At 37.8% G+C, this 15,660-nt stretch overlaps 1 long non-coding RNA gene across 1 annotated transcript in view; it reads left to right on the plus strand.

Moving 5' to 3' along the window:
• The first annotated feature begins 914 nt into the window (after positions 1 to 914).
• Positions 915 to 15,660, plus strand: part of LOC111093629 — a 32,138-nt gene continuing 17,392 nt past the window's right edge. Inside the window, exons 1-2 of the long non-coding RNA XR_005382935.1 lie at positions 915 to 1,039; positions 1,275 to 1,372. This is a non-coding gene — a long non-coding RNA (uncharacterized LOC111093629). The remainder of the gene's footprint in view (positions 1,040 to 1,274; positions 1,373 to 15,660) is intronic.

The following is a 15,660-nucleotide window of genomic DNA, read 5'->3' on the forward strand; positions in this document are numbered from 1 at the left end:
GTGGCCTTGACTTACTCTAACCTCTACCTCCTCTCCTTCTGACCAATTTCCCTTCTTACAAGAACCCATGTGATTACCTTGGATTATCTGGGTAGACCCAATGCTATGTCCCCATCTCATCATCCTCAATAATCACATCTGAAAATCCCCTGTGCCATAGGTTCATGAGAAGGAAATCCTTCAAGCAGCTGTGCAGATCTAGCTAGTGTGAAAGGGAAAGACTTCACTGTGATCCAAAGTTCCAGCCAACCCAAGAGAAACCTCCACATTAAAGATTGCTATTAGCAGGGTCACACATTTGGGCAGAAATTGCTCTGAGTTAAAACTGCAATGCTTTGTCATCAGCTGGGGGCTACCCAAGAAAACCATGCTTGCTCAAGGACCACAGCTAGAAGTTGTCCCACCATTTGTACTCATAGCAGTTGAATGGAAAGTCATTTCTTGGAGATTCACACAGAATACTTCCATGGTCACACTTTTCTTTAACTGTACAAACTGAAGGGTAGACAGATAGAAAACTTAAGCACTGTCCTAGGCTAGATTTGTTACCTCTTGCATGCTGAGTTACTCAGCATCAGTATTGAAAAGAGGTTGTTACTGTTCTAATAATCTACCCTACAGAAATACTGGCACGTAGCAAGGCTAGAGTTGTAAGTTTGTTCAGTGTATTATTTTTTAATTGTCAAGAAGCTAGACAAACCTATATGTTTACCAATAAGGAGAAAATTAAATCATGGTTCATTCATAGTATAGAATACTAGGCATGCATTAAGAAATATGTAGACTTTCAATGAAAAGTGACCAAGACTTTTTAGTATAAAAGGGAACTTTATTATAATGTACATGTTTTTTGTAAGTTTTTACAAAATAACTCTTGTGCTTCTACAAGCCTTTATGTTCACTTTTGTTTGCTCAGCCTTTCTGAAGCATGACCTTAGGACCTTTTGACAGGAGACATTGATTGAGTGGGATGGGGAAAGGAAGGAAGAACTTGACTTTGAACCTCAAGATAAATACATAAAGCTTTCCTGCAGAGAAGGTATAACTTTTCTACTTTTAAACTTTAAAGAAATGAACACTTATTCTGAGTGTTGCCACAAAATGTTTACATTTTAAAGTATATTTTCAGCTACAAGGGTAACACATTACATATTTAGGTACTCAACTCCAATTATTGAAGAAATAGGCTTAGATAACAACCAAGTGAAATGCATTTCTCTGATTTCCTATTTTCTTATGAGATGGTGACTCACAGAATTCTTAAAAACTTTCAGGAGCATTCCTTGAGCAGTCATGATTGTAAACTTCCAAGTATCATCACAAGATGGCAGAAGATAAATCATGGGACAACTGACATTGAAGACTCAGATGGGTAAGGGATAAGATGGTATAAGTCATTCTCATTCTCTCCTTTTGTGTTGTTGTTGTTTAAGATTTTATTTATTTATTTGAGAGAAAGAAGGAGAGAGACAAGCCGACTCCCCACAGGGCAAGGAGCCTGACATGGGGTGATCACAGGAATCTGAGATCATGATCTGAGCTGAAGGCAGATGTTTAACTGAAGAGACACCCAGGCACTCTTCTCCCTCTCTAGTTAATCAAATACTTAAGAAAATGTGTCAAGGTTTAATCAGAGAAACAGAACCAATAGGAGACAAAGTAACATATCAGTTTCAACGAATTAGGTGGTTCAATTCTGGAGGTTGATAAGGGAAATCCAAAATCTATAGGGCAGACTGCCAGGAAGAGTAAGTTGGAACTATTAGACATGGCTGAAATTCACTTGAAGATAAAACTATGCCTGTGGGTAACTTCAACACTGCTTTTAAGTCCTTTAAACTGATTATTTTAGGTATCTTTAAGTAAGGGAGATTAAAATCCCGCCTGTAAAGTTAACTGATTATGTGCTTTGCATGCTTCTGTGAAGATATTTTGCAGATGTAATTAATATTTGAATAACTGAGGACTGTAGCCTGGCCACACTGATGCATCAAAAGACCATAGTCCACTCCCTGTCAACTTATATATCACTTTAAACCACTCAATATCCTATGATATCACCAAAATAACAATATAGGAGACCCTAGTTTCTCAATGATCAACAATTAGGCAGCTATCCATGAACAAAAATAGCTCTCAGAGAGTTCTCTGGGATGGGGAGAAATGGTAGGAACAAAGAAGAAAAGACGAAGCTACCACTAGGAGCCCTGTAACTGAGAAATCACAGTTCCTAGCGACCTGCACTGTAGACTTACTACCACTAGCCACTGCAGACACCTTTCAGATTTCACCCACTTATGCCCCATAGTTATTCTAATTAACGGACACCAGCCACTTGAATCCTTCCCTACTCCTTTTTCCCGAAGAGAGTCCAGGACCCATAACTATAGCTACCCAAGGTCTCTCTGGCCAAATTATAAAATGTCAGCCACGTAAGTTTTTTTCCTGTACTCACCGGAGCCCAGCAGCTGTGCTCAAAGCCAGCTCAGGCTGCTGTAGTTGTATGAATGCAAGAAGACAACCTAAGTCTCTTAGGCTGACTACCACCACTGGGCCTGTACTCTGGGCTAACCTCTCCAGCTCTGTACCTGCATGCCATCCAGCCTGACTACTGTCATCAGCTTCCACTGCTTTGTACATGCCCGATGGTGAGGGTGGAGGGGCTGTGCAGCCACAGGTGAATACACTGATAAGCACCTGCAGAGGATTTGGCTATGAGTCTGGATCTGGCCCTGCCTGCACCACCACACCAATTCTGTAGCTATTTCTTCCAGTTGTGCACATGCACATCCCTACACTAACTCCTATCACTCTTCCTCACTTAAATGTGCAACCACAAGGGAGAAAGCCAATAGCTAAGGCCCCTGCAACTATGAGTGAGTCCTTGATACTTGCCCTGCCCCCATAAAATAATATACATATCACTGGAGTCCCAGTGGGAGAAGAGAGTATAAATATTAAACAATGGCTGAGACCCTCCCAAACCTAGGGAGAAATTTGGATATCCAAGTTTTTTTTTGTTTTGTTTTGTTTTTTCTGAACCTAATAGGTCACTGTGAAATTTCAATCCAAAACTATTTTCTCCAAGACACATAATAAAACTATCTAAAGCCAATCACAAATAATTTTTAAAGCAGTAAGATAAGAAATACAAAGGAATACACATGGGGCTACCAGTGGATTTATGAGTAGAGATATTTCTGGCCGGTAGAGAATGGGATAATATATTTAAGGTGTTAAAAAGAAACCTCCAACCAATAATACTTTATCTGACCTTCATTTCTAAAGGATAAATTTGCCAGGTAAAACCTTCCCTAACAAAGGCTAAGGAGTTTATCACCAGTTTACCTGCCTTATAAGAAATGCTGAATGAAGTTCTTCAATCTGAAATAAAAGTATACAAACTAGTAAATTGAAAACAGATAATGTTTCTTACACTGGTAAAGTACAGTAAGAATGTCCTAATGCTGTAATACTGTATATTAGAATTAAGTAGTTAACACATCAGTAGATTAAGGGACAAAAGATTAAAGATAGATATAGCTTTAACAAATTGTTAATGCATACACAATATACAAAGATATAAATGGTGATATAAGGGGGGAGTAAAAAGAATTTTTGTATGTCATTAAAGTTATGTATATGACTATATTTTACACTGATCATTTGTGATTCCCTGAGGCTTACATAAAACTTCAAAGCAAAAATTGACAAGTTACACAGAAAATAAATAGAAGGGAATTAAAGCATACCACTGTGAAAAATGATTAATTTATAAAAGGAAGGCAGCAAGAAAGGAGGACTAGGAAAGCAGAATTATAATACAGCCAGAAAACAGAATAATGATAGGTAAAGACACTTCACTCCTGTCATCTAAATCTTAATGGGCTGAATTATCCAATCAAAAGGCAAAGAGATGGATGGATACAAAAACAAGACCTAGTTATATGCTGCCTAGAAGAGACTTCAGCTTTCAGGACACACATAAACTCAAACTGAAGAGAGAGCAAAACATATTCCATGAAAGTAGAAACCAAAAGACAGCAGAGGTAGTTATAAAACAAAACAATAACCAACCATGGTCATTATATAATGATCTGGGCATCAATTTGACTAGAAGGTAAATCAAATATATTTGTGACTAACATCAGAAGATGTGATTATATTAAGCAAATACTAACAGATCAGAGGGGAGAAAATAATAAAATAGAAGTAGGAGATTTCACTACCAATCAGGGAACAATGGTCTTGAACTTTAGACCAACTAGAACAGACATAAATAGAGCAGTCCATTCAACAGCAGCAGAATATACATTTTTCTCAAGTTCACATGATACATTCACCAGGATAGGTTACATAATTGGTTACAAAACAAGTCTTGGCAAATTTAAATTAGATACTTGGTATGATTTCAAACCACAATGATATTAAACTAGGAATCATCTCAAGATTAAACAATACACACCAGAACAACCAATGTGTCAAAAAATTCAAAAGAAAATCTAGAACTATGTTGTGCTTCCATTTGTTTAAAAATGTCAAAATCTAGGAGATACTACAAAAGCAATTCTAAGAAAAGTTTATAGTAATAAATACCTACATTAAGAAATAAGAGAAAAGTCAGTTCAAGATGTTCAAGCGTAGGAAGATCCTGAACTCCTCTCTGACAGACAATAAACTTAAAGCTACATATAGAACAATTTCTTCTGAAAACTAGCTTAACAGTTACTCCACAGCAAAAGATAAAGAACAACATCAAAATGAGTAAGAGAAGCAGAAATGCAGTCTCATCAAAAACCCCATCTCTAGGGTGGCAACCCAACAGAGGGAAGGGGTCTCAAAAATACAGAACTTCTCCCTGAGGGGAATGGGATCTGTGCCCCACAATCTTTGTATATTTTTTATTGGAGTTCAATTTGCCAACATATAGTATAACACCCAGTGCTCAACCCATCAAGTGCCCCCTCAGTGCCTGTCACCCAGTCACCCCATCCCCAAGCCCACCTCCCCTTCCACTACCCCTTGTTCGTTTCCCAGAGTTAGGAGTCTCTTATGTTTTGTCACCCTCTCTGATATTTTCCAGTCATTTTCCCTCCTGTCCCTTATAACTCCTTTCACTGTTTCTTATATTCCCTGTATGAGTGAAACCATATAATGTTTGTCCTTCTCCGATTGACTTACTTCACTCAGCATAATACCCTCCAGTTCCATCCAGTTGAAGCAAATGGTGGATGGATAAAGAAGATGTGATATATATACACAACGGAATATTACTCAGCCATTAGGAGGCACAATTAAGAAAAACACAAAAATTAGGGTAAGGTTAATTGATAAGATTCATTGCCCACATAGGGTCAGCCCTCAAGACTGTTTCTAGGTGTTAGGTGAAACAGCTACCTCTCCCAAACAGATTCAAGCAAAATGAAGAAACAGGGATAGGTTATAAACAAAAGAATAAGACAAAGCCCCAGGGGAAAAAATATATTTAAAGAGAGAGAAGTAATTTACCTGACAAAAACTTAAAAAAAAAAAAAAAGACTTCAAAGCAATGGTCATAAAGATGTTTATCAGATTTGGGAGGATAGATGAACACAGTGAAAACTTCAACAAAGAAAAAGAAAATAAAGTAGCAAACATGGCAGAGCTAAAGAATGAAACACTGAACAGAAAAATACACTAGAGGTGTTCAACAGCAGAGTAGATGAAGCAGAAGAATTAGTGATATGAAAAATAAGATGGCAGAGCTCACCCAAACAGAGCAGCAAAAAGAAAAAATAAAAAGTAAGATAGCTTAGGAAACCTATGAGACAATATCAAGGGGAAGAACATTCACATTATAGGGGTCCTAAAAGGAGAGGAAAACAAAGGGGCAGAAAAGTTATTTGAAAACTTCCCTAATATGGGGAAGAAAACACATCTAGGTCCTGGAAGCCCAGAACTTTCCAAACATGATAAATCCAAAGAGACCCACACCAAGACACATTTTAATTAGAATCTTACAGTTCAGCTTGAAATCCAGCATTGTGATGCCCTCAGCTTTGGTTCAGACAAAATATTTTTCTCTTGTCTAACTATTGACAACTTGTTATGTACAAGTGAATACATAAGACTATCACCAGATTTCTCAGAAATTTTGCAGACCAATAGTGAGTGGCATGATAAATTCAAAACGTTGGAAGTAAAAAAACTTCCAACCACTATTATTCTATCCAGCAAGGTTATAATTCAGGTTTGAAAAGAATATAAAGAGTTTTCCAGAGAAGAAAATGCTAAAGGAGTTCTTCACCACTAAAGTTGCCCTATAGGAAATGTTAAAGAAAGCAGAAAAGAACACTAATTAGCAATAAAGCTTGAAGTTAGTAGAAGGAAGGAAATAATAAAGATTACAGTGGAAGTAAATGAAATAGTATCGTTGATCTTTTCTCGCCTTTTAATCTTTAAGAGCTGGTTCTTTGAAAAGATCATTGAAAAACCTTTAGCCAGGCTCATCAAGAAAAAACACTCAAAATCAGAAATGAAGATAAATTACACCAACACCAGAGAAATATAACAGATTATGAGACTACCTCACAAAATTATATGCCAACAAATAAAGAACCTAGAAGAAATGGATTAATTCCTAGAAACAGTCTTCTAAGACTGAATCAAGAAGATATGGATGACCAATTATTAACAAATTAAATCAGTGAAAAACAATGAAAACAAAAATTCAGTAGCTTTACAAGTGAATTCTACTAAACTTTTTAAAAGTGTTTATTCAAACTCTAACTAGTGAACATACAGTGTAATATTGTTCCAGTGTACAATATACTAAAATTTCAAGAAGAGTTAATACTTATCCTTCTTCTTCTTTTTTTTTGAATAGTTAGAATGAGAGGAGGAAAGAATGCTTCCAAATTCAATGAAGCCAGCATTACCTTGATATTGCAACTGGACAGAGACACTACAACAAAACACTGTAGGCCAATATCTCTGATGAACATAGATGCAAAAGTCTTCAAGAAAATAAACAGAATTCAACAATGCATTAATAGGATGACCCACCACAGTCAAGTGTGATTTAATGCAGGAATACAATATGGTTTAACATCTGCAAATCAATCAATATGATACGCCACAGTAACAAAAAGGATAGATGCATTTCAACTGATGCAGAAAAAACAATGGACAAAATTCAAATCCATTTATGATAAAAATGCTCAAAAAGTAAGGAAACATACCTCAACATGATTGAGGCTGTATATGACAAATCCATTTCTAACATCATAGTCAGTGGTGAAAAACTGAAAGGTCTTCCTCTCAAATCAGAAGGAATACAAGGATATCCACTCTCACCAATTTTATTCAACATAGTGTTGGAAGTCCTAGCCACAGCAACCACATAAGAAAAATGAAAACATCCAAATTAATAAGGAAGAAGTAAAACTATCCCTATTGGCAGCTGACACACTATATATACAAAACCTGAAAGGCTCCACCCCAAAATTATTAGAACCAGTAATTCAGTAAACTTATAAATACAAAATAAATATATAGAAATATGTTACATTGCGATACATTAATAATTAAGTAGCAGAAAGGAATTTAGAAAACAATCCTATTTATAATTACACACACACACCCAAAATACCTAGGAATAAATTTAACAAAGGAGGTCAAAGATTTACACTCTGAAAACTATAAGACATTGATGAAAGAAATTGAAAATGACACCAAGAGATAGTGAAAGACACCCCATGTTTATGGATCAGAAAAATTAATATTGTTAAAGGTCCAAAGGTCCATAGTACCCAAAGCTCTAAAGATTCAATGCAATCCTCATCAAAATACTAAGTATTTTTCACAAAATAGATAAAATAATCTCAAAATTGGTATGAAACCACAGAATACCTGGAACTACCAAAGCAATTTTGATGGAGAAGAACAAAGCTGTAGGTATTACAATCACAGATTTCAAGATAAACATCTATAGTAATCAAAACAGTATGGTGCTGGCATAAAAATAGACACAGAGGTCAATGGAAAAGAAGATAAATAAACCCATGTATATATGATCAATTAATCTATGACATCAGAAGTAAGAATATACAATGGGGAAAAGACTGTCTCTTCAATAAGTGGTATTGGGAAAACTGCACAGCTACATGGAAAAGAATGAAACTGGATCACTTTTTAAAACAATATACAAAAATAAACTCAAAATGGATTCAAGACCTCAATGTCAGACCTGAAACCATAAAACTCAAAACATAGGCAGTACTCAATTGGACATCAGCCTTAGCAACATTCTTATGAATATGTATCTTCAGGCACACACACATAAGAAAAGCAAAAATAAACTATTAGGACTAAATAAAATAAAATAAATTTTACACCACAAAGGAAACAAACAAAATGAAAAGACAACTTGATGAATGAAAAAAGATATTTGCAGATAAATCCAATAAGGTGTTAATACCTGAAATAAATACAGAATTCATACAATGCAACATGAGAGAGAAAAGAGAGAGAGAAAGAAATCCTGATTGGAGAAACAGGTAGAGGACCTGAATAGACATTTTTTTAAAGAAGATATACAGATAGTCCAAGATTCCCAATATCACTAGTTACAGGGAAATAGATATTAAAACCATTATAGGTTTTGCCAGAATAGGCTAGTATCAAAAGGACAAGAAATAATAAGTATAGATAAGGATGTGGAGAAAAGGAAACCCTCATGCATTATTGGTGGGAATGTAAATTGATGCAACCATTGTGGAAAACAGTATGGCTCTTACTCAAAAAATTAAAAAATGAATTACCATATGATCCAGTAATTCCACCAGTGGGCATATACCCAAAGAAAAAACACTAATTTGTAAAAGATATATGTACTCCTATTTTTATTGCCAGCATTATTTACAAAAGCCAAGATATGGAAGCAACCCATGTCCAGCAATAGATGAATAAAGATGTGATGAACATACATACATGTGTGTGCGCATGCTGGAATATTACTCAGCTGTAAAAAAGAATGAGAGCTAACCATTTGACAATATGGCTAGACCTGTAGGTTATAATGCCAAGTTATTTGTCAGTCAGGGAAAAACAGATACAATACGATTTCACTTACATGAAATTTATTTCATTTAACAAATGAAAAAAAGAAAAGAAAAAAATCAGACTTTTAAATACAAAAAAACAGACTGGTGGTTGCCAGAGGGGAGGTGGGTGAAAGGGATGGGTGAAATAAATAAGGAGGATTAATAATACAGTTACCGGGATCCCTGGGTGGCGCAGCGGTTTGGCGCCTGCCTTTGGCCCAGGGCGCGATCCTGGAGACCCGGGATCGAATCCCACGTCGGGCTCCCGGTGCATGGAGCCTGCTTCTCTCTCTGCCTCTGTGTGTGTGTGTGTGTGTGTGTGTGTGTGTGTGACTATCATAAATAAATAAATTAATTAAAAAAAAATAATACAGTTACCTTGTTGAGCAATAAGAAATGTATACAATTGCTGAATCATTTTGTACACCTGAAACTAATGTAACATCATGTTAATTACACTTCAAAAAAATTAAAAGAATACTTTTTAAAGTAGTGATGAAGACTCATTTATATGCTGCTTACAATAGACTCAACTCAAATGTAAGGACATAAGCTGAAAGTTAAGGGATAGAACAGGTATTTCATAAAAAATGGAAACCAAAAGTAGCTATACTTAGAAAATAGACTCTTATCATTAGATAATGTTCCTCTTTGTCTTTCAAACAAATACTGTAATTAAAAAGTCAAACAAGAAGATGTGACATTGGTAAATATTTACTTACCCAACATAGAATTATCTAACTATATAAAGCGAACATTTAACAGATCTAAGGGGAGAAATTTACAACAAAACAATGATAGTAGGAGACCATAATACCCCCTCTTAAATCAATGAATAAATAGATCATTCAGACGGAAAATCTGTAATGGGGATCCCTGGGTGGCTTAGCGGTTTAGCGCCTGCCTTTGGCCCAGGGCGTGATCCTGGAGTTCCGGGACTGAGTCCAACATCAGGCTTCTGCATGGGGCCTGCTTCTCTCTCTGCCTGTGTCTCTGCTTCTCTCTCTTCTCTCTCTCTCTCTCTCTCATAAATAAATAAATAAATAAATAAATAAATAAATAAATAAAATCTTTAAAAAAAGAAAATAAAATCAGTAATGAAACATCAGCCTTAAATGACATGTTAGGCCAGATGGATTAAATATATATGGAAAATTCCACCCAAAGGCAACAAAATATACATTAAGTGCACACAAAACAGTCTCCGGGATAGATTATATGTTAGGCCACAAAACAAGTCTCAATAAATTTAAGATTGAAATCATATCAAGCATTTTTCCAACCATAATTATATAAAGCTAGTTATCAATTACAAAGAGAAAACTGGAAAATCATGAATATATGGAGATTAAACAACACGCTACTTTAACAACCAGTGGGTCAATGAAGAAATCAAAGAAGAAATTTAAAAATACTTTGAGACAAATAAATATGAAAATATAGCATGCCAAAAATCTATGGAATGTAGCATAGCAATTCTGAGGGGAAGGACTATAATGATACAAGCTTACCTCAAGAAAGAAGAAAAATCTCAAATACACAATCAAATGTTATACCTAAAGGAACAAGAAATAAAGCCAAAAATTAGAAGAATGGAAATAATAAAGATTAAAGCAGAAACAAATGAAATGGTGAGTTACCAAAGATTTGCCAATCTTATCTTTTCAAAGAACCAATTCTTAGTTTGATTTTTTTTATATTGCCACTTTAGGCTCTAAGAAAAAGATGACTGAAAGTTAGAAATTACAAATGATAAAGAAATGGAAAAGACATATAATTGTATATAGTAGTCTCTTATAGTCAAAAAATTGGAAAACATGGAAGAAATAGGCAAATTGCTAGAAACAAAATCTTCCAAGAATGAATCATGAAGAAATAAAAAGTCTAGACTGGTAAAATTCACCAGTAAAGCCATCTGATCTTGGAGTTTTATTTTTTGGAGTTTTATGATTACTAAGTCAATCTCTTTATTACTAACCAGACATTTGAAGAATATGCAAAACGTATCCTTCTCAAACTCTTCCAAAAAATTAAAGAGTAGGGAACATTCCCAAACTCATTTTACAAGATCAGTATTACCTCCACACCAAAACCAGACAAGGACACAATGAAAAAAAATCACAGGCCAGTATCCCTGATGAACATTTTTGTTGAGAATTTTTGCATCATTAGCCCACTGAAGTCAACAACACATTAAAGGGATCATATGCTATTATCAAATGGGATTTACTCCAGGAATACATGGGTCAAGATGCACAAATAAATCATGATACACCACATTAACAAAATGAAAGATAAAAATCATATAATCATTTCAATAGGTAGAGAAAAAGCATTTGATGAAATTCAATGTTCATTTATGATTAAAAATTGCTCAACAAAGTAGGTATAGATGAAAAGTACCTTATATAATAAAGGCTATGTAACATAAGCCCCCAACTAATGTTATACTCAAGGGTAAAAAGCAAAAAGCTTTTTCTCTAAGATCAAGATAAGGATACCCACTGAAATAGGAAGAGAAAATCTGAACAGCTCCATAACAAGCAAGGAAGTGGAAACAGTAATCAAAGTCTTCCAAAAAACAAGAGTCCAGGCCCAGATGGCTTCCACCAAACATTTAAAGAGGAACTAATACTTATCCTTTTGAAGCTATACCAAACAATAGAAATGGAAAGAAAACTTCCAAACTCCTATGAGGCCAGCATTACCTCAATCCTAGAACCAGACAAAGACTCCACCGAAGGGAAGGGGAAGTACAGACCGATATCCTTGATGAACATGGATGCAAAAGTTCTCACCAAGATACTAGCCAATAGGAGCCAACAGTACATTAAAAGGATTACTCGTTGAGACCAAGTGGGATTTATTCCTGGGCAAGAGTAGTTCATTATTCACAAAAAAATCAATGTGGTACAGCACATTAATAAAAGAAAGAACAAGAACCATATGATCCTTTCAGTTGATGCAGAAAAGGTATTTAACAAAATACAGCATCCTTCCTTGGTTAAAACTCTACAGTGTATGGACAGAGGAAACATACCTCCATATCATAAAAGCCGAGAGGCGGGGCAAGCTGGTGGAGGAGTAGGGTCCTCAGCTCAGGCCCCACCAACTCACCTGGGTAACTTTCAAATCATCCTGAACACCCACAGATCCTACCTGAGATTTAAAGAGAGACTAGCTGGAACGCTACAGAGAGGAGGGATTTCACTTCTAACAAGGCAGGAAGGCGGGAAAAAATTAAAAAGAATCCAGTGGGGGGGGGGAGGGGCGCGAGGAGCAGGGCTAAGGGGGGCGGCGAGAGCCTGGGCCAGGAGAGCCCAGCCCCGGGGACGGGGAACTTTAACAACCCGCACCGGCTTCCCAGACAGAAAGGCGCTGAGCAGGGAACCCGGGCAGATCCCCAGGGCGGCAGGGACACCTCCAGTGTCCCGGGGTCACCAGCAGAGGAGGTGCGCCCGGGGAGAGCGCACCCACCACCCACCCCGCAGCCGATGTCGGGAAAGGGCCGGAGCGTGGCGGGGCCTCGGGGAGAAGCCGGTGGGGCAGGGGGCTCCGGGCGGAGGGGCTGCGCCCTGCAGGATTCCAGGAGCAGGATTCCAGCAGCACAGGCCCCGTCCCGGGGCGCCGGGGACACAGCCCAGGATCCTGCGCTCCCCCCGGGACAGACGGAGGCGGGGAGGGCACAGGACGGTGAGGACGCTCCTGCCACCAGGCGCCCCCGAGCTGTGCAGCTCAGCGCCCGGCCCCGGGAGCATCCAGGCCAGTGCGGACTGGGAGACTGCGGGTGGTTACTGCGGGAGCTGACTCCAGGGCTGGGGACCTGGCCGCCGCCAGTGGTGTTCCTCCCGGTGTCGCCGTGTGCCTGGGACGGAGCCGGCCGCCAGGGAACAGGGCCTCATGGGGTAAACAGCTCCCAGCAGCGGGGGTGGGGGGAGCATCTCCCCCAGGTGCGCACACCTGAGAATCAGCACAGCAGCTGCTCCCCCAGAAGACCAGCTGGGAGAATAGGGGAAGAGCAAGTTCTTGACCGAGCAGTGCTAGAAAGCTCCAGGGGAAGTCGACGGATTTACAGTGTATAGAACCAGAGGGTAGCCCTCTTATTTTTTTCTTTCTTTTTCCAGGACAACTCATTTTTTATATCAGACTGTAATTTCCAATTTTTTGTCTCTTTTCCCACCTTAACTACAATATTTTACCACCTCTTCATTTTTAAGTTTCCTCCTTTTTGACTTACACATTTCTACTATTAAAGGTCCTAGATATATTTTCCATTTCTAGATTCCCTTCAACATACTCAACCTAATTTTGGGAGATATACAAGATATGCTTTTTTTTATTTTGTGTTTTTTTATTTTCTCTGCCTCATTTTGTTCTATAATGGCAGAAGTTAATACCTTCTAAAACATGACCAGCATGCACCCAGAAACAAGTGGTATACCATACGGGTTCATTCTGTGAGATTATATTCTCTCCTCATTCCCGTTTTCCCCCCTCTTTTATCTCATTTATGTTTTTGAAGGTAAATGTTGGAGCTTTCTACAAGTATTTCTGGTATATAAATTTGGGACTGAGCATCTTCTAACATACAGAACTTAATATACTCAGAACCAAGAGGATCACCCTCCTACAGGACCCTCAGATAGACTACATTCTCCCTCCACTACAACTTAGTCACCACCACCATCTCCCAGTACCCCCCCCCCCCCTGCTTTTTTTGTTCTTCTCTTTTTTCTTTTTTCTTTTTTCTTTTTTTTCCCTCTTTACTTTTGCTTTTTTCTCCTTTTTTTCTCTCTTTTTTTTCTTCTTCTTTGAGATTCTTGGCCTTTTATTTTTATTACTTTGCTTTAAAATTTGTTTTTCACATTAGTGGTCCTTTTGTTTTATTTCATTCTGATCTTTGTTTTCAATTTCGGGTCTCTGATCTCGGCAAAATCATCTAGGGTGAAATTTACTAAGGTCATGGTTGATATTCTTGACTCAGCCTGCTCTTACAGCCACTCTGCACTGAACAAAATTACTAGAAGGAAAACTCACCACAAAAAAAAAAGAAGAAGAAGAAGCAGACACATTACTCTCTGCCACAGTTACAGAATTTGGATTACAATTAGATGTCACAAAGCCAATTCAGAAGTACAGTTATAAAGCTACTGGTAGCTCTGGAAAAAAGCATAAAGGATTCAAGAGACTTCATGACTGCAGAATTTAGATCTAATCAGGCCAAGATTAAAAATCAATTAAATGAGACGCAATCCAAACTGGAGATCCTAACGATGAGGGTTAATGAGGTAAAGAGTGAGCAGCATAGAAGACAAGTTGATGGCAAGGAAGGAAGATGAGGAAAAAAGAGACAATTAAAAGACCATGAGGAAAGGTTAAGGGAAATAAATGATAGCCTCAGAAGGAAAAATCTTCAAATAATTGGGGTTCCAGAGAGAACCGAGTGAGACAGAGGGCCAGAAGGCATATTTGAACGAATCATAGCTGAGAACTTCCCTAACTTGGGGAGGCAAACAGACATTCAGATCCAGGAGATAGACAGGTGCCCTCCCCCAAAATTAATAAAAACCGTTCAACACCTCGACATTTAATAGTGAAACTTACAAATTTCAAAGATAAAGAGAAAATCTTTAAAGCAGCAAGAGACAAGAGATCCCTAACTTATATGGGAGAGACATTAGATTAACAACAGACCTCTCCACAGAGACCTGGCAGGCTAGAAAGGGCTGGCAGGATATATTCAGGGTCCTAAATGAGAAGAACATGCAGTCAGGAATACTTTATCCAGCAAGGCTCTCATTCAGAATAGAAGGAGAGATAAAGAGCTTCCAAGATAGGCAGAAACTGAAAGAATATGTGATGACCAAGCCAGCTCTGCAAGAAATATTAAGGGGGGACTCTGTAAAAGAAAGAGGAAGTCCAAGGAAACAATCCACAAAAACAGGACTGAATAGGTATTATGATGACACTACATTCATATCTTTCAATAGTAACTCTGAACGTGAATGGGCTTAATGATCCCATCAAAAGACTCAGGGTTTCAGACTGGATAAAAAAGCAAGACTCATCTATTTGCTGCCTACAAGGGACTCATTTTAGACTTAAGGACACCTACAGCCTGAAGAATATGTACAAATCAATAACAAATTTGATTTTGGGAGGGAACTAGGGACGATGGTAGAGTAGGCAGTTCCTGAGCTCACCTTGTTCCATGGACACACTGAGCCAATACCTACATCTATGCAATAAGCTCTGAAAATCACCTAAAGACTTGAAGAATAGATTTTCCACAGCTATTTGTTGAGAGCAGGCCACATATATAAGGAGATGCTATCAGGAACCAAACCCAAGTGCAACTAACCACAAACAGGAGGGCCACACAAGCATGGAGGAGCAAGATCAGACCCCACACTAGGCACCCCAAGCCTTGGGGACCCATCCTAGAAGACAAGTCCTCATATTTAGCTATGTAAAATCAATGGAACTTAAGCCCTGCTGATTTTTAAAGCTCTCTGAATTAACTCCAGGAAAGCCAGAAGGAAACTGAGTTTGCACTCTCAAAGCACCAGTAACATCA

Source organism: Canis lupus, chromosome 32 (assembly GCF_011100685.1).
Source record: "Canis lupus familiaris isolate Mischka breed German Shepherd chromosome 32, alternate assembly UU_Cfam_GSD_1.0, whole genome shotgun sequence".
NCBI lineage: Eukaryota > Metazoa > Chordata > Mammalia > Carnivora > Canidae > Canis > Canis lupus.